Source organism: Nomascus leucogenys, chromosome 7b (genome assembly GCF_006542625.1).
Source record: "Nomascus leucogenys isolate Asia chromosome 7b, Asia_NLE_v1, whole genome shotgun sequence".
Lineage (NCBI taxonomy): Eukaryota > Metazoa > Chordata > Mammalia > Primates > Hylobatidae > Nomascus > Nomascus leucogenys.
Window position 1 is genome coordinate 5,671,142 of NC_044387.1, and position 25,114 is coordinate 5,696,255.

General features: G+C 52.3%; 1 protein-coding gene across 3 annotated transcripts in view; it reads right to left on the reverse strand.

The window, feature by feature from the left end:
- The window catches only part of ARHGAP8 (Rho GTPase activating protein 8), a 105,274-nt gene extending 80,927 nt beyond the window's left edge, over positions 1-24,347 (reverse strand). For all 3 annotated transcript variants that reach the window (XM_030815391.1, XM_030815390.1, XM_030815392.1), the window contains exon 1: positions 24,284-24,347. The gene's annotated coding sequence lies outside the window, so the exon portion shown is untranslated. The remainder of the gene's footprint in view (positions 1-24,283) is intronic.
- Positions 24,348-25,114: the final 767 nt, after the last annotated feature.

Genomic DNA, 25,114 nt, shown 5'->3' on the forward strand with positions numbered 1-25,114 from the left:
CCGGTGCTGGCCCTGAGTGGCAGTGAAATGGATGGCCCGCCTGCCTCTGTGTGGACAGCTTGGGGATGGACAGCTGCGGGGGTGGGGAGGGGGCACTCAGAGAGTGGCAAAGCCCTGCAGGCAGGGGAGGGCCTCCAAGGTCAGCGTGGCTGTGGGAGAGCCAGGCCAGACCGTGGAACCTTGAATCTGGGGAGGACTTGGGCTTCATGCAAGGTCAGGAGTTCGAGACCAGCCCTGCCAATGTGGTGAAACCTCCTGGGGCCTGAGAGGATTGAGCAGAAAGATGGAGTGGGGCAGCCTGGCCCAGACGGAGGGAGGGGAGCATGTGTATCAGGCTGGAGCTGGGCTGGCACAGGCCCACTGCGGGCACCAGCCTGGAAACCCCCGTGGCCCTACACGTTAGCCACATGGACACCCCCATCACTGCACAAGTGGAGGCCTCCTGATGTTTCAGTGCTAAAGCATGTGGTGGAAAACAGCGTGGCGGCTTCCCAGAAAGCCAAACCCAGGACCCAGCAGTTCTACTCCCAGGGAGAAGCCCAGGAAAACTGGAGACGGGGACTGAGCAAATACACGCACACGCGTGCTCAGAGCAGCACTGCTCACAACAGCCAAAGGGTGGCAACTGCCCGGATGTCCACCAGTGGATGGATGGATAAGCCATGTGCGGTCTAGCCATACCGTGGAATATTACTCAGCCGTAAAAGGATGAAGTTCTGGCCTATGACCCAACATGGAGGAACTTGAAACAGCTCTGTTCAGTGAAAGAAGCCAGGCACAAAAAAGCACACACAGTATGATCCCATTTACATGAAGCGTCCCAAATAGGCAAATCCACAGAGACAGAAAGCAGATGGGTGGATGCCAGGAACGGGGGGAGGGAGGGCAGGGGAGTGGCTGTTTAATGGGAGTTTTCCACTGGGGCGATGAAAACGTTCTGGAACTAACTAGCAGCGGTGGGTATACAGCACTGTGAGTGGACTCAACAGCCCTGAATTGTGTGCTTTAAAGTGATTAATTTATTATTTTCATTTATTTTTTATTTTTTGAGATGGAGTCTCACTTTGTCACCCAGGCTGGAGTGCAGTGGCGCAATCTTGGCTCACTGCAATCTCCTCCTCTCAGGTTCAAGCGATTCTCCTGCCTCAGCCTCCTGAGTAGCTGGGACTACAGGCACATGCCACCACGCCAAGCTAATTTTTTTGTATTTTTAGTAGAGACGGGGTTTCACCACATTGGCCAGGCTGGTCTCAAACTCCTGACCTCAAGTGATCTGCCTGCCTCAGCCTCCCAAAGTGCTGGGCTTATAGGCGTGAGCCACCACACCCGGCCCTAAAGTGGTTAATTTAATGTTACATGAATTTCACTCCAATTCAAAAAAGAAGGGCTAGACATGGTGGTGCATGCCTGTAATCCCATCTACTCAGGAGGCTGAGGTGGGAGGATGACTGAGCCCAGGAGGTCAGGGCTGCAATGAGCCAATTTCACATCACTGCACTCCAGCCTGGGCAACACAGCAAGAGTCTGTCTCTAAAAATAAAATAAAAATAAATAAAATACGCCAGGTGCAGTGGCTCACGCCTGCAATCCCAGCACTTTGGGCGGCTGAAGTGTGTGGATCACCTGAGGTCAGGAGTTTGAGACCAGCCTGGCTAACATGGTGAATCCCTGTTTCTACTAAAAATACAAAAAATTAGCTGGGCGTGGTGGTGCGTGCCTGTAATCCCAGCTACTCGGGAGGCTGAGGCAGGAGAATCGTTTGAACCTGGGAGACGGAGGCTGCAGTGAGCTGAGATCACGCCCTTGCACTCCAGCTTGGGCAACAAGAGTGAAACTCCATCTCAAAAATAAATATATAAAAATTTAAAAAATAAAATAGAAATTATTTTAAAAAGAAAAATATGCTACAGTACATGGGAAGCACTATGGTAAGGAAACAGGATGAGGCAGGTTGAGGGACCCATCTGAACGCAGCCCACACTTGAACCTTACACTGCAATCTCCTGAATCTGCATCACTGTCACGCCGCCACAGCAACCCAAGTGAGAAGTGGGTTCCTATCGCTGCACGCCTGAAGCAGTAAGGAGAGTAAACCAGACGGCAAAATCATGACTTCTTGGAAGCAAACCAAGCAGCGTTATGTAAAACTCCGCCAAGGCTTCCTGCATCTGGGTATGAAATGCTGATGCTAGATGCAGAATGGAAAATGATTTCTTCCAGAGCGGTGGGTCGTCAGTAGGTTCTTAAGATCACCTCTGGTTATTTCAAACCCAGAAGAGAAATCTGCCCGGCAGCCGCTGGCAGCACACATGATAGTGACGGCTACTGTCCCTCACTTGGACACACGTGCACAGGAGTCCGTGGAACCAGTGGATACCCGGAAGCGAGGTGCTCCTCCCAGCTTGGCCTTTGTCGCCTGCTTTCCTCAGACGTGCTCTTCAGTGCCTCTGAGCCTCAGTTTATTTTTCTGTAAAATGGGACACAGAACCTAGCACCTTATAGGGTAGCTCTACCTTGAATGAGGGTGTTAGCTCGCTAAAGCCTCACAACCCGGGAGGATGACCCTCATCCCCGGGGCTTTATTTAAATCTGCACGACGGAAGTCTACAAAGATAAAACATGGACTAATGGCATTGGCCAGTGGTAGGGGTGAGGGCAGGGCCTGAGGATGGGGTGGAAGAAAGACTTTTCACTGAATACCTATTTTATTATTTTGAGATGGAGTCTTGCTCCGTTGCCCAGGCTGGAGTGCAGTGGTGCGATCTGGGCTCACTGCAACCTCTGCCTCCCTGGTTCAATCGATTCTCCTGCCTCAGCCTCCTGAGTAGCTAGGACTATAGGCACCCGCCACCATGTCTGGCTAATTTTTTGTGTTTTTAATAGATATGGGTTTTCACCATGTTGACCAGGTTGGTCTTAAACTCATGACCTCAGATGGTTCACCTGCCTCGGCCTCCCAAGGTGCAGGGATTACAGGCGTGAGCCGCCGTGCCCGGCCTGTTTTCTATTTTTTAAGAGATAGGATCTTGCTCTGTAGCCCAGGCTGGAGTGCAGTGGCACGATCACAGCTCACTGCAGCCTCAGCCTCCTGTGCTCAAGCGATCCTCTTGCCTCAGCCTCCTGAGTAGCTGAGACCACAGTTGTGCACTACTCTGCCAGCCCACTGAGTGCATTTCTATAGAGTTAGATTTTTTTTGAGCCACATGAATGTATTATCTACTCAAAAACTAAATGTATACCAGTGATCTTCTCCCAGGACCAGGCTGGAGGGAGAACATACATTAGCTATGCCGGCCAGCTCCTCAAAGTCCTGCCTGGACATGCTCACCTGGCAGATGGGACACCCGCTGCCACCTCTCGGGGTCCCAGCCTGGGGGTCCCTCCCTCTGACACCCTGAGGGAAAAAGCCACAGAACACAGAGGCGTGTTTCACACAAGCCCGCAGGGTGTGAGGAAATGCCCTTCAAGGGACCCGCCTGTTGTTTTGTCTAAAATGAAGAAAAAGGCCGAGTGTGGTGGCTCATGCCTGTAATCCCAGCACTTTGGAGGCCAAGGCAGGCAGATCACCTGAGGTCAGGAGTTCGAGACGAGCCTGGCCAACATGGTGAAACCCCATCTCTACTAAAAATACAAAAATTAGGCCGGGCACGGTGGCTCACGCCTGTAATCCTAGCACTTTGGGAGGCCAAGGCGGGCGGATCACGAGGTCAGAAAATCGAGACCATCCTGGCTAATGCAGTGAAACCCCGTCTCTACAAAAAATACAAAAAAATTAGCCGGGCGTGGTGGCGGGCGCCTGTAGTCCCAGCTACTCGGGAAGCTGAGGTAGGAGAATGGCGTGAACCCGGGAGGTGGAGCTTGCAGTGAGCCGAGATTGCGCCACTGCACTCCAGCCTGGGTGACAGAGCAAGATTCCATCTCAAAAAAAAAAAAAAAAAAAAACAAAAATTAGCCAGGCATGGTGGCCCATGGCTCACACCTGTAATCCCAGCTACTCGGGAGACTGAGGCAGGAGAACTGCTTGAACCTGGTAGGCAGAGGTTGCAGTGAGCCGAGATCACCCCACTGCACTCCAGCCTGGGTGACAGAGTAAGACTCCATCTCAAAAAAATAAAATAAAATAAATCCCCAAACTGGAAACCTCCCGTGTAAATCTCCACAGCAGGAAAAGGAGAAGTAAATGGCAGACGTCCTACAGAGGGATGTTACGTGCCAGATGGACAGGCCACTATAGCCACGCGTACCAACGTGAGTGGTCTCGCAATATGTTGAACAAAAAGTCAGACACCAGCCAGGCGCAGTGGCTCATGCCTATAATCCAAGAACTTTGGGAGGCCGAGGCAGGCAAATCACCTGAGGTCAGGAGTTTGAGACCAGCCTGGCCAACATGGTGAAACCCCATCTCTACTAAAAATACAAAAATTAGCCAGGCGTGGTGGTGGGTGCCTGTAATCCCAGCTACTCGGGAGTTTGAGGCAGGAGAATCGCTTGAACCCGGAAGGCGGAGCTTGCAGTGAGCCAAGATTGCGCGATTGCACTGCAGCTTGGGGGACAAGAGTGAGACTTTGTTTCAAAAAAAAAAAAAAAAAAAAAAAGCCAGGTGGGGTGGCTCACGCCTGTAATCCCAGCGTTTTGGGAGGCCAAGGCGGGTGGATCACCTAAGGTCAGGAGTTCGAGCCCAGCCTGGCCAACATGGTGAAACCCCATCTCTACTAAAAATACAAAAATTAGCCAGGCGTGGTGGCGGGTGCCTGTAATCCCAGCTACTCAGGAGGCTGAGGCAGGAGAATCGCTTGAACCTGGAAGGCAGAGTGTAGTGAGCCGAGATTGCGCCACTGCACTCCAGCCTGGGTGACAGAGCAAGAATCCGTCTCAAAAAAAAAAAAAAATTTACTTGCAAACTACATGATCATCTAAATAAAAATCCTAAGGAATCTACAAAGGAACTACTAGAACCAATAAACAAAATAAGCAAACTTTTGGAAAAAACTTAATATACAAAAATCAATTCTATTTCTATATGCCAGCAAAGAACAAACTAAAAATTAAAACTTAAAAATCCATCAACAGTGAAACCACCTTTGCCGAAATTATAACAGTGAAAAAATTATGACAGTGAAAGAGATTTGATCTGACCAACTCCATGTTTCCCTTAACTTCCAAACTGCCTTTGGCCATTCCTGGGCATGGGCCAAGCTAACTTTGGGAGAAGTTTAGTTTATAGTTTAAATGATAATAGCCCTTCCCAAAACTAAACCATCTTTATAAAACTAATAAAAGGCTACAAGGTGAGGATTAATGAGAGGGGTCTGAATTCTGCAAAGACCTAGGTGTAGTCACCAGCCATTGTCCTGAAGGTCACAAGATTTATGTGTTCCCCAGTTACTCCCATAGATAACATCACTACCGTAGAACCCAAGATTAGGCTGGGCATAGTGGCTCATGCCTGTAATCCCAGCACTTTGGGAGGCCAAAGCAGGTAGATCACGTGAGGTCAGAAGTTTGAGACCAGCCTGGGCATCATGGTAAAGCCCCGTCTCTACTAAAAATACAAAAATTAGCCAGGCATGGTGGCAGGCACCTGTAATCCCAGCTACTCAGGAGGCTGAGGCAGGAAGATTGCTTGAACCCAGAAGGTAGAAGTTGCAATGAGCCGAGATGGCATCACTGCACTCCAGCCTGGGTGACAGAGTGAGACACTGTCTCAAAAAGAAAAAAAAAAAGAATCTAAGATTGGCCTTTTCAGACTTTTGCATTCCTGGCAGGTGACTCCACCTGCACCCGAGACTCCTGACTCTGGTCCTATAGCCCCCACTCAGAAGTGGACACAGCAGACAAGGAGAATTTTTTTTTTTTTTTTGAGATGGAATCTCGCTCTGTTGCCCAGGCTGGAGTGCAGTGGCGTGATCTTGGCTCACTGTAACCTCCGCCTCCCAGGTTCAAGCAATTCTCCTGCCTCAGCCTCCAGAGTAGCTGGGATTACAGGTACACGCCACCACACCTGGCTAATTTTTGTGTTTTTAGTAAAGATGGGGTTTCACCATGTTGGCCAGGATGGTCTCGAACTCCTGACCTCATGATCCACCAACCTCAGCCTCCCAAAGTGTTGGGATTACAGGCGTGAGCCACCACGCCAATCATTTTCTACAGTCCTGTGACTGCATCCTGAACCAATCAACAGCACCCATTTCCTAGCCCTCTGCCTGCCAAAATATCCTAAAAAACCCTAGCCTCTGAATTTTCAAGGAGACGGATTTGAGTCATAACTCCAGTTCTCCTGTGTGGGCTGACCTTGAATCAATGAAACTGTTTCTTTACTGCAATCCTGCGGTCTCAATGAATTGGTTTTTCTGTGTAGCTGGCAGGAAGAATCCATCAGACAATTACAATAGCACCAATAATTACAAAATACCGAGAGACAGAACATAAGAAGTGCCTAACCTTTACACAGAAAACTACAAAACATTGTTGAAAAAAAGTAAAGGGACCTAAGTATACAGGGAAATATATCACACTCCTGGATTAAAAGAGACAATATTGTTACGATATCAATTCTTCTCAAATCAATCTCTAGATTCAAACACAATCCCAATCAAAATCCCAGCAGGCTTTTTCACAGAAATTAATAAACTGATTCCAAAATTTATTTGAAACTAAAAAGGGCCCAGAATGGCAAAAACAATTTCAAAAAAGAAGAAAGTTGGAAGAATTTCTGATCTCAAGACCTGTTATAAAGCTACACTAATCAGGACAGTGTGGAGTTGGCATAGAGAGTCATACAGGTCGGTGGAATGGAACAGAAAGTCTCGAATAGACCACATATATGTTCGGCTGATTTTCAAGAAGTGTTTCAGGCCAAGATTGTGGGTGGATGATGGAGAACAGGATGCTCACCAAAGCCCAGGGCTGCTAAAACGGAAAAACACAGCCCGAAGCAGTGGCTTAGGCTGGGCACGGTGGCTCATGCCTGTAATCCCAGCACTTTGGGAGGCCGAGGCGGGTGGATCACCTGAGGTCAGGAGTTCAAGACCGGCCTGGCCAACATGGTGAAACCCCATCTCTACTAAAAATACAAAAATTAGCCAGGCATGGTGGTGCACACGTGTAATCCCAGCTACTCGGGAGGCTGAGGCAGGAAAATCACTTGGACCCAGGAGAAGCAGGTTGCAGTGAGCCGAGATCGCACCATTGCACTCCAGCCTAGGCAACAGAGACTCTGTCTTGAAGGAAAAAAAAAAAAAAAAAAAGAAAAACACACCTCAACGACAGGGACTCTGGCAGCCACCACCTTAGCCAAGAAGCTCATCTGGAATCATGACAGTAGGGCGATCTGATGTCATACCTTCCTGCAACAGGAAGGACACAGAGCTGTGAAGAACTCTTGCCCAAAAGGCTTCATCTGAATCTAATTAAGCCTTTGGTGCTAATGTTCAGTTTACAGGAAATACCCCTAGGTCCAAGAACAAAAGACATCAAGGTGCTGGGCGCGGTGTCTCACGCCTGTAATCCCAGCACTTTGGGAGGCTGAGGCGGGTGGATCACGAGGTCAGGAGACCGAGACCATCCTGGCTAACACGGTGAAACCCCGTCTCTACTAAAAATACAAAAAATTAGCCGGGTGAGGTGGCAGGCACCTGTAGTCCCAGCTACGTTGGAGGCTGAGGCAGGAGAATGGCGTGAACCCTGGGGGACGGAGCTTGCAGTGAGCCGATATTGTGCCACTGCACTCCAGCCTGGGCGACAGAGTGAGACTCCGTCTCAAAAAAAAAAAAAAAAAAGACATCAAGGCCAGGTGCGGTGGCTCATGCCCGTAATCCCAGTGCTTTGGGAGGCTGAGGCGGGAGAAGTGCTTGACCCCAGGAGTTAGAGACCATCCTGGGTAATGAAGCAGGACCCCTGTCTCTGCAAGATAAAAAAAAAAAAAAAAAAAAAATTAGCCAGGTGTAGTGGTGTGCACCTGTAGTCTCAGCTACTCAGGAGGCTGAGGTGGGAGGATCGCTTGAGCCCAGGAGGTTGAGGCTGCAGCTGAGGCTGATTGTGCCACTGCCCTTCAGCTTGGGTGAAAGAGTGAGAGGCTGTCTCCAAAACAACAGAAAAAGAAATGAGGCTGCATGCAGTGGCTCACGCCTGTAATCCCAGCACTTTGGGAGGCTGAGGCAGGTGGATCACGAGGTCAGGAGTTCGAGACCAGCCTGACCAACATGGTGACACCCTGTCTCTACTAAAAATACAAAAATTAGCCAGGCGTGGTGGTGGGCGCACGTAATACCAGTTACTCAGGACGCTCAGGCAGAATTGCTTGAACTCGGGAGGTGGAGGTTGCAGTGAGCCGAGATGGTGCCACTGCACTCCAGCCTGGGCAACAGAGCAAGACTCTGTCTCACAAAAAATAAAATAAAATAAAACGACATCATGCGGGGAGGAAATCCGACAAATCTAGGAGAGACATTCTACAGGACAATTGGCCTGGCTGCTTTAAATGTTGATGTCATTTTTTAATTTTTTTTTTTTTTTTTGAGATGGGGTCTCACTCTGTCGCCCAGACTGGAGTGCAGTGGCTCGGTCTCGGCTCATTGCAACCTCCATTTCCTGGGTTCAAGTGATTCTCCTGCCTCAGCTTCCCCAGTAGCTGGGATTATAGGCACACGCCTCCACACCCAACTAATTTTTCTATTTTTAGTAAAAACGCAGTTTCACCATGTTGGCCAGGCTGGGATGTCAGTTTTTAAAAGGAGGGAGGCGGTAGGGGGTTGTTTTCCAAAGGAAAGAAGCTAAAGAGACACAACAGTTAAAGGCAGCGTGGGAGCCTTGGTGGGTTCTGGTTTATAAAAGAGCGCTGCCGGCCGGGCGCGGTGGCTCACGCTTGTAATCCCAGCACTTTGGGAGGCCGAGGCGGGCGGATCACGAGGTCAGGAGATCGAGACCACAGTGAAACCCCGTCTCTACTAAAAATACAAAAAATTAGCCGGGCGTGGTGGCGGGCACCTGTAGTCCCAGCTACTCGGAGAGGCTGAGGCAGGAGAATGGCGTGAACCTGGGAGGCGGAGCTTACAGTGAGCCGAGACTGCGCCACTGCACTCCAGCCTGGGCGACAGAGCAAGACTCCATCTCAAAATAAATAAATAAATAAATAGATAAATAAATAAATAAATAAATAAATAAAATAAAAGAGCGCTGCAACCATTCCGGGGACAACTGCGGGATTTGAATGTGGCCTGCATAGTTGATGACATTAAGGATTTGCTGATCATTTTCTTAGTGTGATAATGGTATCAGGCTATACACGAGAATGTCTTTCTGTTCAGGAAGGGCAGCTAACACGTTCAGCAGGGACTGCCAGGGGTCTGCAGCTTACTCTCCAATAGTTCAGCTAAGAGAGAGACAGAGAGAGGGGGAGAAAGAGCACCCATAATGAACAATACCAACCTCTGAATCAAAATAAGGAGTGTATGTGTGTTCTCAGCAATATTTCTGGAATGTTTCTGTAGTCCGGGGAAAGCGGGAAGGAGCGAGGGAGGGAGGAAGCAGAGAAGGAAGGAAACCCTTGCACAGCTCCATTAACTTGATATGTCCAACTTCTCCACTTATCAGAGAATCAAACAGAGGCCGGTGAAGTACAGACATTTGTTCAAGGGCAGACACTTGTTCAAGGTCACACAGCAAACCAGCCTGAGGATGGCTCCTGTAACTCCCAGCTCTGCATTTGCTTTTACCTTGACACAGGTAAGCCCAGACTTTTTGGTTTTGGAGCCAAGCAGTGGCCGTTTTCCCAGACTTGATATCCAGTTTCAACCAGCCTCCTCACTCCACCTCCTGCAGCAGCCCCACCCCCACCCCAAGAGCCTCCCCGAAGCCCCTGTCTTCTGCTGCCAGACTGCTGTGTGGCCTTGGCCAGGAGTTTTGCTCTCTCTGAGCTGTGAGATGGAGCAAGAACCCGAACCCTGCCCCACTACTCCCCGACTTGGTGCCAACCACCTGCAGGATTCCAGAGCATTGCCAGAGCCCAGGACCGGGGAGAGGAAGGAGGAAAGGGCGGCAAAGACCCCCAGAGAGACCCCCCGGGAGGGTCCCCAGGAAGACAGGCAGGTGGGGTCTTGGAATCATGTGCGTACTTTCCACATATCTCACACACAGAAACACACATGCGCATACATGCACACAGACACGCATGCCCACATGCAGACACACACGCCTGCAGACACACGCAGACATGCAGACACACGTACCCAGAGACACATGCACAAAGACACACGTGTGCAGACATGCACACAGGTGTGCATAGACACACATGTGCCCACACAAGCTCTGACTCCTCCGCACCTGCAGTTCTGGGCCGTCAGACTCCAGCAAGTTCCTCACGGACACTCCTTCCTCCTTCCTACTCCAGTATAGACAACTGATTCCAGAGCGCCCTCCAAGGATGCACAACCTCTCACACCAGGTACATGACCTGCTGCCAGCTCCGCCCCACAGCCTCCCCTGGGCTTTGGTCTGCTTGTGTTTTTCCACAATCACCTGATCTCAGAGATCACGCCACGGCTTCTGAGGGCAGGAGGCAGATGAGTGGAGGTGGTGGAGCCAGCTGGCAGGGCCCCACGTGCAGACCCAGGATCAGGTTGGCCTCCCTGGCAGGGTGCAGGACCCCGGGTGCCAGGCAGGGGAGGCCCAGCGTGTCCCAGCCGAGGCCCCTGGGCCTGCCTTCTCCAGGCGGAGCCCCAGTGCCTCTTCCCAGTCCTCCCTGCACCGGGGAGCAGATTGCTAGGGACTGGAGAGGGGCATAGGAGCAAGACCCACGCTGGGACCCTGTGTTCACACCCTTTGGGGAGCTGCCCCTTGCCTTCTGGGAAAGTGAGAAGAACTCAGTCATCTACACCCACAGCTCCTGCCAAACCGCAGGCAGCTGGTCAGGAAGAAGAGCTGCCCGGCGAGCTGAGAACTTGGTGCACGCTGGTCATGTGTCCCTCGGCCACCCAACAAGCCCTGACTTCCAGATGCAGAGGTGACAAGGGCTGCTCCTGTCCTTGGCCCGGGGGGACTACCTGCCACCCTGTCATGCCACTCAAACCTCATGACGGGCAGGAGGGGGTCCCAATGCTTGATGATGGGAGGAGGACAGCTTCCAGCCGGGGACAGACCCGACCTGTCCCCACTCCCACCACTTGGACCTCACTGCAGCCCAGGCTCCAGGCCCCTCCAGCTCCATCCCACTCCTCCCCAGGGCCCCCAGGGTCCCAATTACACCCCCCTTGTGGGCTGGCTGGGAAACCCGGCCCTCACTAGCAACACAGCCTCCGTGACAAACCTGTTACAAGCCAAGCAAACAGCTGGGAAGCAAACTTCTGGGGGCACCAGGTCCCACCTGGACACATCCCCCTCCCTGGCAATGCAGGGGCACCTCCTGAGGTACCCACCCCTCCCAGGGCACAGGGACACAGCTACAACATTCTTGCCTCGAAGCCTTGCAGGAGACAGTGACACCAGAAGGAACAGCCAAAAGGGCCCTGGGCCTCTTCTTCCCTGTCCTCAGGGAATAGGCCTCCCTGCCACATGCAACCCCCACTGCAGGCCCCGGGCCAACTGTGGCCCCAGGGCCACTCACAGGTCACAGGGCTGAGGAGCCTGCCCAGAGCCCAGTGCCTCTGAAGCCAAGAAGGCTTTGTTCCTCCAGCCTCTGCGTCATCCAAACAAGGACAAAGCCTTCTACCCCTTCCCCTATCTCAAAAAACACCGACGGGATGATTTGTTTTGAAGTTTGCTCACTCAGTGTAAGCACCACGTAATCCAGGCCTTGTGTAGCAACAGCCAGGAGGGGAGTGTGCCAGGGTGAGCCCCGGGAGCCCCTCTCCCCTCCCGCAGTCCTACAGTTGACAGCACTCTCAGCTCCCTCTCGCAGGGGTGTGTGTGTCAGGTGTGTGTGAAAACACACACACGCACACACATGCACACACACACAAACTGCTATTTTTTCTGTTGGCCTGGAGACCCTGACTGACGCAGGCCTTTTCTGCACACTCAGGTTTCTCTTTCCCGTGAACTGCCAGAATACCAGAGAGTGGCGCCAGGACCACCCCAGCGAGCATCTTGTGTCATCAACTGACATTGTAAGAAGGAACACAGAGGCCCAGAGAGGGACAAATCAAGTTGGCAGAGGGCTGCGTCTGCAGCCCAGGTCTCTTGGCTCCAGCCAAGAACCTGAATATGACTCAGAACACGCAGGGAATGTCAAACACACAAAGGAACGTGAGCAGGAATAGCCACTGTCATGCACGCCACCACCCTGGACCACCGCAGCGGACCCTTTCCTGCCTTTCGAGGGGCTGTTCTGTGTGGCACCAGGATGTGTCTGTCTCTCTCAGGCCTGTCTTTGCCATGGGACCCCCTCTCCTCTTCCTCATCGGTTGTCTTGAACTATTATTTAGATCTCATGCCACAAATCCATTTTTCCAGCATTTGCTACCAGTCCCTGCAGGAGCTTCCTTGTAATTGTAGTGACAAATGTGGGCCTCAACGGAACACGCTCGCATCATGAAGACCAGAGAACGCTCCTCCACGTTCTCCGACTCTGACTCGTCGGGAATTGTTTTACAACTCTGCAAGCTGTGGATAACTTATAGCAGTGAAAATCATGGCTGGGCGCGGTGGCTAAAGCCTGTAATCCCAGCACTTTGGGAGGCCGCGGCGGGCGGATCACGAGGTCAGGAGATCCAGACCATCCTGGCTAACATGTTGAAACCGTCTCTACTAAAAATACAAAAAAAATTAGATGGGCGTGGTGGCAGGCACCTGTAGTCCCAGCTCCTGGGGAGGCTGAGGCAGCAGAATGGCGTGAACCCAGGAGGCGGAGCTCGCAGTGAGCCGATTGTGCCACTGCTCTCCAGCCATACCTAAGTTTGTTTTTTTGAGACTCCATCTCAAAAAAAAAAAAAAAAAAAAAAGAAAATCATTCTCGCCCATAAACACGGCGATTCTGCCTTGTCTGGCGGAAGTGCAATTGCCTTCTCTCCCTTCCTCCCCTTCTCCTGCCAAAACTCCCCAAATTTGCCTCCATTTGCACTTCCATTTCAATACCCTGATCTACAAATGCCCTGTCCTTCCGATTCCCTTTTCAGTCGCTAACATCTGCCTGATTCTCTCACGAGCTAAATAAAATCTTTAATGCGTTCATTTTTTACATCTGTATGACAGTCATGATTTTACCCTCTTCTGAAAAGTATCTTTTTTTTTTTTTTTTTTTTTTGAGACAGAGTCTCGCTTTGTCACCCAGGCTGGAATGCAGTAGCGTGATCTCGGTGCAACCTCCGCCTCCTGGGTTCAAGTGATTCTTGTGTCTCAGCCTCCCGAGTAGCTGTGATAACAGGCATGCACCACTATGCCTGGCTGATTTTTGTATTTTTAGTAGAGATGGGGTTTCACCATGTTGGCCAGGTTGGTCTCGAACTCCTGACCTCAAGCGATCCACCCGCCTTGGCGTCCTAAAGTGCTGGGATTGCAGATGTGAGCCACCGCACCTGGCCTGAAAATTATCTTTTGCTCTAAGTTTGCTGTGGGCACCTAGCCCATTGAATGAGCAGGCACTGAAAAAAGGAAAGTCGTTTTTCTCCCCACCTTCCCAACCAGCATGAAAACAGGCTCAGCCTTGCTGTTTCACAATTTTGACCCAAGTTTTGTTATGTAGGCGTGATTGGATAAATCACTGGCCATTGGTGATCCACTCACACTCCAGTCTCTCTCCCCTCTCCAAAGGTTGTGAGGGACTGATAGCTCCAACTTTTAATCACATGGCTGGTTCCTCTGGGACAGCCCCCATCCTGGAGCTATCTAGGCCCCTCCTTGAGTCACCTCATTACAGTACAAACTCAGGTACGGTCAAGAGAGCTCATAATCGCTGGGCGATTATGCCTGTAATCCCAGCTCATGCCTGTAATCCCAGCACTTTGGGAGGCTGAGGCGGGTGGATCACCTGAGGTCAGGAGTTCAAGACCAACCTGGCCAACATGGTGAGACCTCATCTCTAATAAAAATACAAAAATTAGCCAGGAGGGGTGGTAGGCGCCTGTAATCCCAGCTACTCAGGAGGCTGAGGCAGGAGAATCGCTTGAACCCGGGAGGTGGAGGCTGCAGTGAGCCAAGACTGTGCCACTGCACTGCAGCCTGGGTGACAGAGTAAGACTCCATCTCAAAAAAAAAAAAAAAAAAAAGAGAGCTCATAATGAGTAACAAAAGATGCTCTTTCAAGGGTTTTAGGAGCTCTGCCAGGAACCAGGGACAAAGACCTAATGAAGATGTTTTTTTGTTATAGAGATGGGGTCTCATGCTGTTGCCCAGGTTAGCGTGCAGTGGCATGATCACAGCTCACTACAGCCTTGAACTCCTGGGCTCAAGCGATCCTCCCACCTCAACCCCCTGAGTAGCTGAGACTACAGGTGCACACCACTGTACCTGGCTTTTTCATCTATTTTGTAGAGACTGCATCTCACTATATTACCCAAACTGGTCTCAAACTCCTGGCCTCAAGTGATCCTCCCATCTCAGCCTTCCGGCTCACTGGGATCACAGGCACGAACCACTGTGCTCAGCTAAGATTCATTATACCACAGCCCCCACCTGCAGGTCAGCTCCTATCTGTCCTTCTGATCGCCATTAAGACAATTCTCTGATATGGTTTGGCTGTGTCCCCACCCAAATCTCATCTTCAGTTGTACCTCCCATAATTCCCACGTGGTATGGGAGGGACCTGGTGGGAGGTAACTGAATTATGAGTGTGGGAGGGTCCCCCACACTGTTCTCATGGTGATGAATAAGTCTCATGAGATCTGATGGTTCTATAAGGGGAAACCCCTTTTGCTCGGTTCTCATTCTGTCTTTGCTGGCCACCACGTAAGATGCTCCTTTGCTCTTCCTTCACTCCCACCGTGATTGTGAAGCCTCCCCAGCCACATGGAACTGTAAGTCAACTAAACCTCTTTCCTTTATAAATTACCCAGTCTTGGGTATGTCTTTATCAGCAGCGTAAAAATTGACTAATATATTCTCTCTTTCCAAACAGGAGCATGGCAGGCCCCTCTCCATATACTCTTAGCTCCCTGTATCCATTACTCATAGCTCTCAACCAGGTGCAAGTTTACAGATGTCCCTTGGGGAATTCATTCCAGGACTCCCGGCCGATACCAAAATCCACAGATGCTCAAGCCCCTGCTGAAATATGGTGTAGTATTTGCATATAACCTGTGCATATCCTTCTGTATGCTTTAAATCATCTCTAGATTACCTGTAACACTTAACACAATGTAAATGCCTATAAATAGTTCTTCCATTGTGTTAAGGAGTAAGGAGAAAAGTCTGTATAAATTCAGTACAGACACAACCATCTATTTTCTTTTCCCAATACATTAAATCTGTGGTTGGTTGAATCCACAGATGAGGCACCCATAATATGGAGCCCATGGATACAGAGCCCACTGTTACAGAGGCCACAGACGTGGAGCCCACGAATACAGAGGCCACCAATACGGAGGGCTGACGGCACTTATTTCCGTGATCCTTTTGCTAATGTTAACATGGGCTTCCCTTAGCAGATCAAAGTTTCATGAGGACCGAGCCCATGCCTGGACTTGCTCCAACAGTATCTGTGGTGCCTGGTACAGGGCCTGGCACATGCAGGTCCTTCGTAATCATCAAAATGAAGTGAAAATAAACCAGACATTACAAGTGGGCCCTTTCTCCTGGCCAGTGGGCTTCAGAGCAGAAGCTCCATCCCCCAAAGCCTGCCTCGCCCTGCATGTGACTCCGCACATGCCTCAACTCCCTCCCGGCCCTCCCTGACAAGCCCTTTCTCTCGGAGCCCCCCTCAGGGTGGGGGACAAGGGCACAGAGGAACCATCAGCATCTGTGGCGCTGGGCCGGCTGCAGCCCGTCATTAGACATGGACCCGAACAGGCATGCCGGCAGAGTGGATGTTATGCAAAGGAAAATTTAAATCACCCAACTGTTCTATTTATAATTCATAGCAAAATGGTTTGTTGCTGTAAAAATATATTTGCACATTACACAAATAGACCCTCACAGCAATTATCTTAATGCTGTAGCTACAAATTAACACCTACTTACCTCGGGCAAATTAGCACCAAACTTAATTTGAGTGGCAAGTCCGATGTGCAGGGCATACAGAGGAAGAGCTCGCTGTGGTATTTGCACAATGCAGGCTCCCGTTTTGGAACTGGGTGTTCTGATAAAGGGCTATTGGGAGGAGGCGGCAACGAGTTTGATGCCACCCAGGCCTAAGCTTCTAAGACCCAGAGACAAAGAAGCTTGCACACAGTCATACCTGAGGCAGACACTGGCCAGCGACTCCTGGGAAAGTCCGGGAATGATGGGGGCAGGAGATCTTGCTCATGGCTGAATGGGGGTCACTACTGAGCTGGGATTCCAGGGTCCCTCAGTGGCATCCCATAAAAAGTAACTTCCACTCTTTTGTCTCAGCTATGCATGAATTCGTTAATACAGACCCTCACCACCCAGTCTTCATCACAACCACCACTGGGTCTCCAACACTGGCAAGACGGCATGCGCAAGGCCCTTTGTCCAGGTAGCAGACACGAGACCCCTGAAGGTGGCGGCAGCGAAGTCCAAACAAGCTGCGACCTGCATGAGGACCTTGTCAGAGGCCTGCCCACAAACCGCAGGAGACCTTTAGCACCCTGAAAGGGCAAGCGGGTCTCTAAAGGGCTGCTGGGGCCACCCCCTCTCCTGTGGGTCGAGACTCAGAGCTCCTCACACAGCCTTTAGGGAACGCCAAGCATCTCTGCTGCCCTGCGCAAGGGCACCCAGGTGGTCATTAGGGTGCGCAACTCTCACCTGCACACCCTCCAGCTGCAAGAGGTGAGGCTGTCCCGCCTCCCAGGGCCCGCCGAGTTAGGCTGAGTCATCATATCTCCCTTTTCAAAGGTTAATTCAGAAACCCAAGCCAGAGCTAATCAGCACGAGGCAATCTCCCTGACCACGGGAATTGGTTCCTTCAGGCCCCTGAGGCTCCAGGAAGTATCCCAGGTGCTTCTGAGACAGAAGATCCTGTTTCTCAAGAGAGAACCACTGTGAGAGTCTCTCCGAGCAGCTGGGTATGCAAATGAGCCCTGGAGGGCTGCAGCCAAGTTGCCGCCCCTCTGCAGACCCAGCAGCCCCCAGAGAATGAAGGGAATAGCTAACCCCTGATCAACCCACACCTGATCTCCATACTATCCTCAGACCTTTGCAGCTACATGGGCTAATGCATCCCCCTTGACTTTGGGCCGGTTCAGAGTTGTGTTTTCTGTTAATTACAGCCAAAAGCATCCTGATGCTCCAGGTGTCCTGCCTACCGCAGATTGGGAGAGGGGCTTCCTGTAGGCTCTGGCAGCCCCCAGGTCCATCACAGCCCTCATCAGTCTGTACCATGTACCTGTATGCTCTTCTTGACCCATCACCGTGTGTGCCCTGACAGCAGGGCCATGTCTGACTCACGTCTGAGTCTCTGCACTCAGCCAGCCCAGGGTTGGGGACATGAGCAGGGACTTGGGAGGTCTGTTGAATAAAAGAACAAGCAGAGGGCTTGGGACAGACCCCGGGATCCAAGGCCCGGCGTGGCCTGTTCCACCCACACTCCAGGGTCACCCCACCATCCACCTTGTTCACCTCTTTCTCTGCCATTCCAGGCTGTCCCTGAAGTGGATGCAGCTGGGGCCTCTGCCATGCTCCCTACCATCCACACTTGGGCCTGTTGGGTTCACACTGGGCTCTCTCTTCTCCCGCCTAAAAAACTGGTAAATCCGTGTCCTCCACTCCTAAATCCAGATCTCAGGACCGACCCCTCTCCCAACTCAAACTTGAATATCCAAACTGCCTATTCAACACGTTCCATGACAACCCTCTGTCAAGGGCTTCCTGTCATTCTTGGAATAACATTCGAACCCCTGCACAAGCCTGAAAGAGCCTGTGGTTTGGACCTGCTGCCCTCCAGAGCTCATGTCATTCACTCCCACCCCATTCCCTTTGCCCTGGCACACCGGCCTCCCGGCTGCCCCTCAAGTACACCCCCCACTGCCACCTCACGGCCTTTGCACACGCCATGTTCCCCACCTCCCCACTATCTGGAACGCACAGCCCTGCACAAAGTAAGTGACCCACAGATGGTTTCTATTATCATCATTGGCTAAAGTCCAATTCAATGACTCAGTCTCAATTCAAATCTACCTCCTCACTGGCCTCCTGGGAAATTAAAGGGGGATTCACGGAGCCCCACACACCCAGCCTTGGCCTTCAGATGCCTCTTTTTTTTTGAGACAGAATCTCACTCTGTCACCCAGGCTGGAGTGGCACAATCTTGGCTCACTGCAACCTCCGCCACACGGATTCAAGCGATTCTCCTGCCTCAGCCTCCCGAGTAGCTGGGTTTACAGGTGCACACCACCACAACTAGCTAATTCACCATGTTGGACAGGATGGTCTCAATCTCCTGACCTTGTGATCCGCCCACCTCGGCCTCCCAAAGTGTTGGGATTACAGGTGTGAGCCACCGCGCCCGGCCTCAGATGCCTCTTCACAGAAAGATCCGGTTACGCTTTAGCCAGGCCAAAGAGACCTGCCCTCCCTGCAGCCAGAGGAAACTGCCGTGGGTCCCTGGAGAAGTTCAGGCAGCCCTGTGCCTCCCACCCGTTCCGACTCCCTCTGTGACCCCATCCAGGGATCCCCCTCTTGACCTCTGAGGTGGAGGCCACTGGCTCCTATGAAAAAGCAGCGCAGGCTGGGGGCAGAGTGGGTCACGCCTGCAATCCCTGCACTTTGGGAAGCCTGGGGTGGCCAGATCACTTGAGGTTGGGAGTTTGAAACTAGCCTGGCCAACATGGTGAAACCCTATCTCTAGTAAAAATACAAAAAAACCCAAAACAACAACAAAAAAAATTAGCCAGGCAGCGTGACAGGTGCTTGTAATCCCAGCTACTCGGGAGGCTGAGGCACGAGAATCGTTTGAGCCCAGGAGGCGGAGGTTGCAGTCAGCTGAGATCATGCCACTGCACTCCAGCCTGGGTGACGGAGTGAGACTCCATCTCAAAAACAAAACAAAACAACAAAAACAGTCTGAAGGAGCAGGGGGTTAAAGTTTGGAAGGAATTTAAAAGAAAGATCAAAGGGCCAGGCGCGGTGGCTCAAGCCTGTAATCTCAGCACTTTGGGATGCCAAGGTGGGCGGATCACCTGAGGTCAGGAGTTTGAGACCAGCATGGCCAACATGGCAAAACCTTGTCTCTGTTAAAAATACAAAATCAGCCAGGTGTGGTGGTGCATGCCTGTAATCCCAGCTACTTGGGAGGCTGAGGCAGGAGAATAGCTTGAACCTGGGACGCGGAGGTTGCGGTGAGCCGAGATTGCATCATTGCACTCTAGCCTGGGCAACAAGAGCGAAACTCTGTCTCAAAAAAAAAAAAAAAAAAAAAAAATTAAATATTTGAGGCAATTAGGAATTTGAACACTGAGCAGTGGCTGATAATAAGAACTTGTTGCTGCCAGGCACAGTGGCTCACACCTGTAATCCCAGCACTTTGGGGGCCAAGATGGGAGGATCACTTGAGCCCAGGAGCTCAAGACCAGCCTGGGCAACAAGACCTTGTCTCTACAAAATTTAAAATTTAAAAATTAAAAATTAACCAGGCAGGGTGGTGTGCACCCGTAGTCTGAGCTACTCAGGAGGCTCAGGTGGGTGGATCCTTTAAGCCCAGGAGTTTGAGGCTGCAGTGAGCTATAATCACACTCTAGTCTGAGCAACAGAGCAAGATCCTGTCTCGAAAAAATAAAAAATTGTTGTTAATCGTTTTAAACATGATAATAGTATTGCAGTAATGCGGAAAAAAAAGGGGGGGATGGATTCAAGCTTGATTTAACATCACAATGCATACATATATCAAAACATCACATTGATCACTGTAAATGTGTACTATTTTTGCCAATTATGCCTAAATAAAGCTGGAAGAAAAAATAATTTTTTAGAAAAGGGATTCAACTTGCAGTATTTATGGAGTATGAGGTCTGGGAGCTGCTCTAAAATGATATGGGGAATAGGGAGGGGAGGGAAGGGGTGAGAGGGTGGAAGGGTGAGTTGAAGGAAGGGTGGGGGTAGGTGTATGGGGTGGGTGGAGTGAGTTGGAGGAAGGGTGGGGGTAGGTGTATGGGGTGGGCGGAGGGGGTGAGAGGGTGGAAGGGTGAGTTGAAGGAAGGGTGGGGGTAGATGTATGGGGTGGGTGGAGTGAGTTGGAGGAAGGGTGGGGGGGAGGGGGTGTGGGGTGAGCACAGGCCAGGTTGGCTGCAGGGTGGCTATGGTTGATGCTGGGAGATGGCGGCTCATTGTACATCATTTGAGTGTCTAAAATTCTCCACAAATAAAAAGAACTGAAATGAAAAAATAAACCCTCTTATACAAAATGCAAGGAATTACAACAGCGTGGGGTCTGCTTTGGAGAGTCAGGTGGGATTCCCAGCTGCAGGGGCCTCAGAGGCACCTTCAGGGAGCCCCACCCGAGTGCCACAGGGGGTCAACCTTTCCTGTGATAACAAACTTGCAGCCCAGACAAAACCACTGCCCCGTCTGAGTTTCCTTTGCTTGTTTTCATTTTATGGCCAGGTAGGGGAAGGGAGGGGGGAGCTACCCAGGAGTTTCAGGAATTCAGACCTGCCCAACCAGTTCCTTCTGGACAGTCACTGACTCCACTCTCCTCCCCTGGAAAGCCACTGCTCTGTCCAGGCCACTGAAGAAAGAACTGCTTGGCCTTGGCCTTCAGCGTGGAAAGAGTAGGCTCTAAACAAAGCGCATTCTTCTCTGTCTCCCCAAGCAAGATCTTCCCCCAAGGTCAGGAGACAGAACCAAGACCAATAAACAGGAACACCTGCGCTTCGCATGCGTTAACTCATTTAGTTCTCCTAACGGCCCTATGAGTCGGTAATGACATGGCCCCTATTTTGCAGATGAGGAAACCAAGCAGAGTGGTCAGCAACTGACTCCAAGTCAAGGGAGTGGAAGGCAGGCCCCATCCTGGTTGGTAACCACTGCAGCGCCTGCCTCTCCTGAGCCCTGACGTTATCCTCACCTCCCACTTCCCCAGCCTCAACACAAACCGATGGTTTATGACACCCACCTGAGAGGTGAGAAAATGGGGGTCCAAAGACCTAACTTGGAGAGGGAGTCACTCAGCCAGGTCCTCTGCCTTCCAGGGACACAGAAATCTGGACACAACAGGCTGCCAGAAGCTCCAGGGAGACGCCCTGTGAAGGCAGCTGGGGCAGGACTCCGGAGCAGCGCGCTCTCCTGCAGCTAAGCCCTACAGATGCTCCTGCAAGGGCATCCTCACCCACAGTGCAGGGCCCAGAGAGTCTCCCCTCAAATGCACCCCAGGGAGGCCTGGGAAGCATCTGGACACACGTGGTGCATCTTCCTTGAGCATCAGATTTAATCAAAGGACCAAGGGGTAAAAGTTAAATAATTTGGAAAGAAATGGAAAATGTCTATTTTCTATCCCTATGCTACTTTCACATAGATTTGAAGGGTAGTCACCGGCAGGCTCCGAATGGCTCCATCTTACACCAGACACCAGCTCCCATGTGGGAGGCATACCTCAGGGCCCAGGGAGGTGGCTCAGCACAGTGTATGTGGGAGGAGGGTGGGGACACGGGGGACACTGTAGCTGCAGCACAGCTGGCTTCCAAGCCTGGCTCTCTAATCACTAGCCATGTGACCTTAACCCTCCTTGTCTGTTTCCTCATCTGTGAATGGGGCAGTAACAGTCCCTGCCTCATGATGTGAGCAAGGAGTCAGGCAGGCAAGTGTGCAGTGAGGGTTTCATGGCCATTTGGTGACCACCATTGCAGTGGGGTCCTGTGATGGTGGTCCTTTTGCAGATGAGGAGGCTGAGTGCCCCAGAGGGAGAGTGACCTGCCTAAAAACCATGTCTCCTGACTCCTTCTCCATCTCTTTCTCACCCTCATGCTGCCTGTGCCTCAGTTTCCCTATCAGTGAAATGAGGGTAAAATCAAGGAATGGGATGGTTTTTTTTTAATGTGGTGAAAGACACTGTCAGGCACCTCCAGGACCTGAGTTCCTTGCTCTCGTCTCTTTAACCGAAGCCGCCTTTAACTCCATCGTTTACAGCGTGCCCATGAGTAGCTCAGCCTAGAACTGGCTTGTTAGGCAGATGGCATGATGTCCCATGCATGTTTAAGTAAGTTTCAATGACTCGGCCGGGTGTGGTGGCTCATGCCTGTAATCCCAGCACTCCCAGCACTTTGGGAGGCCAAGGCGGGCAAATTGCCTGAGGTCAGGAGTTCGAGACCAGCCTGCCCAACATGGTGAAACCCCATTTCTACTAAAAATACAAAAATTAGCTGGATGTGGTGGTGGGCGCCTGTAATCCTAGCTACTCTGGATGCTGAGGCACGAGAAGCGCCTGAAGCCGGGAGGCAGAGGTTGCAGTGAGCTGAGATCGTGCCATTGCACTCCAGCCTGGGCGATAAGAGCAAAAATTGCATCTCACAAAAAAAAAAAAAAAAAAGTTTCAATGACCCAATGATGTTATCCAAGTAAACTGGCCCACCCCGTCAGGTACTCCATGGACTTTTCCACCTGTACCTCACAAGCGAAGTATCCCTAGCCAGCAGGTGCCATTCCCTTCCCCGTCCACCTCCCATCCACCTTCCAGCTCAATGGCCACCTCCTCCAGGAAGCCCTTCCTAAGCTCCCACAAACCCTTGGATTCTCTCCACGCAGAAGCCAGACTCTGGGTCCCTGAGGGCAGGGACCAGGCAGCTGGCTGTCCACAAGAATCAGCTGGGCTCAGGCCCACATCCCATGTCCCTCTTCGCCCTACCCCCAACTCTGGCATTGGTTTGGGGAATGGTTAGTCGGTGAATCAAACGAGGAGTCCACAAACATGATCCTAAAGCTGCCAACAGAGAGGCCAACCAAAGGACATCGACTTCTGAAACGGCTGAGTCTTAAGCATTTGCTCAGCTGGACAAATGTCAACATTGCATTTCACAGGCAAGCGAGGGACGGCACAGAGCTCTCTGGAATCCACACAGCCTCTGCCCCAAAACCCTGAAGTCGGTGGCCAAGGCGCTGTTCCCATCCCGCCAAACGATGCCACCCTCCTTCCCGGGTGGACTCTGCGGTTCCTTCTCCGGGGACTTCACGCTCCTCCCAAGGAGCAGGGAAATTTCCAAGCCAAGGTGTGGCAGAGCCCGAGGGATTCTCAGAAGCCACCCACCCCCCACCCCCAACAGGACCCAGGGAAAGTGAAAGGCAAGGCCTCCCTGCCTTCCTGACGACCTCCGAGGCTGCTAGCGGATTGGTTTAAACTTTGGGCTTTTAGGCCGGACGCGGTGGCTCACGGCTGTAATCCCAGCACTTTGGAAGGCCCAGGCGGACGGATCACCTGAGGTCACGTGTTTGAGACCAGCCTGGACAACATAGTGAAACACTGTCTGTACTACAAATACAAAAAATTAGCTGGGCATGGTGTCAGTGCCTGTAATCCCAGTTACTTGGGAGGCTGAGGCACGAAAATCGCTTGAACCCGGGGGGGGCGGTTGCAGTGAGCAGAGATCGCACCACTGCAATCCAGCCTGGGGACAGAGCAAGACTCGGTGTCAAAAAAAAAAAAAAAAAAAGTTTCTGCTTTTAACCCCCGGGAGGTTCCACCGATGTGTGTTGAACCGGCCAGACCCCCAACCCCTGAGTTTGAATCAGCGCAGCACCTGCCCCGGCCTCCGTTTTCTCATCTGTGAAACGGGAATGACCTCACCCACCTTGTAGGTTTGGTGTGTGTGTATGGGGGCGGGGGTGCCTCCCCGAGGCGCTGACCCGGCCTAACCTGAGACCCCAGGACAGAAGCAAAAAGGGAACGTTTGAGCTGACACCGTCCCGCCAGACCAGACCAAAACCCTGGCAGAGAGAGGCGAGGGCGGGGCAGGCGGTGCGGGGTGAGAAGGAACAGGACAGGGGAAAAAGCAGAGGAGGGGAGGGTGGGGGGCGGGAAAGAAAGGAGGTGAAGGGAGAGGGAGCCCAGAACCCACAGGGGTCCTGGAGGCTGCGCGCCGGCCAGAGGGTCTCCCCACGGCCGCACGTGGCGTCGCGCCCGCCTGGGCGTCCCTACCCGGCCAGCGGCCCCTGGCCCCTGCCCCCCGCGCACGCCCTGGGAGCCCCCGCGGCGCCCCGCCGGAGCACGGCCTCCTCCCTGCGCGCTCCCTCCCGCGGCCGCCAGTCTTACCTGGCCACGGAACCCGCCGGCCCCCACCTGCGTGCCGGGTCTGCCGCTCACCTGGCCCCTCCCCGGACGTGGCTCCCGGGCAGGCCCCGCCCCTCCACACCGCACCGCCCCTCCGCCCCTCCGCCCCTCCGCCCCTCCGCCCCTCCGCCCCTCCGCCCCTCCGCCCCTCCGCCCCTCCCCCTCCGCCCCTCCCCCCTCCGCGCCGCCCCCCCCCCCCGCCCCTCCGCCCCATCGCCCCTCTACCTGGCGGGAGCGATTTCTCAGGTGCACGAGCTGACCCTGGGTTCACCTGTGTGTCGGGGGGGGGGACAGGGCGGGGTCGGGCGGAGCACGCGCGCTCAGGAGCCCCTCGCACGTCGCACCCTGGGCGCCCCGATTCCGCGGCCTGGGCCGCGTCCCCGTCCCGCACGGCACCCATGCCTGGGGCGGGCACTTGCTGATCCATTTCCCCATTTCTTATTTTATTTATTCATTATTTTACTTTATTTATTTATTTACTTACTTTGAGACGGAGTCTCGCGCTGTCGCCCAGGCTGGAGTGCAGTGGCGCGATCTCAGCTCACTGCAGCTTCAACCTCCCGAGTTCAAGCGATCCTCCCACCTCAGCCTCCATAGTAGATGGGATTACAGACGTGCGCCGCCAAACCCGGCTAATTTTTGTATTTTTAGTAGAGACGGGGTTTCACCATGTTGGCCAGTCTGGTCTTGAACTCCCGACCTCAAGCGATCCTCCCGCCTCCGCCTCCCAAAGTGTTGAAATTACAGGCGTGAGCCACTGCGCCGGGCCCCATTTTTAATTTTACTTTTTTGAGACACGGATCTCGCTCTGTT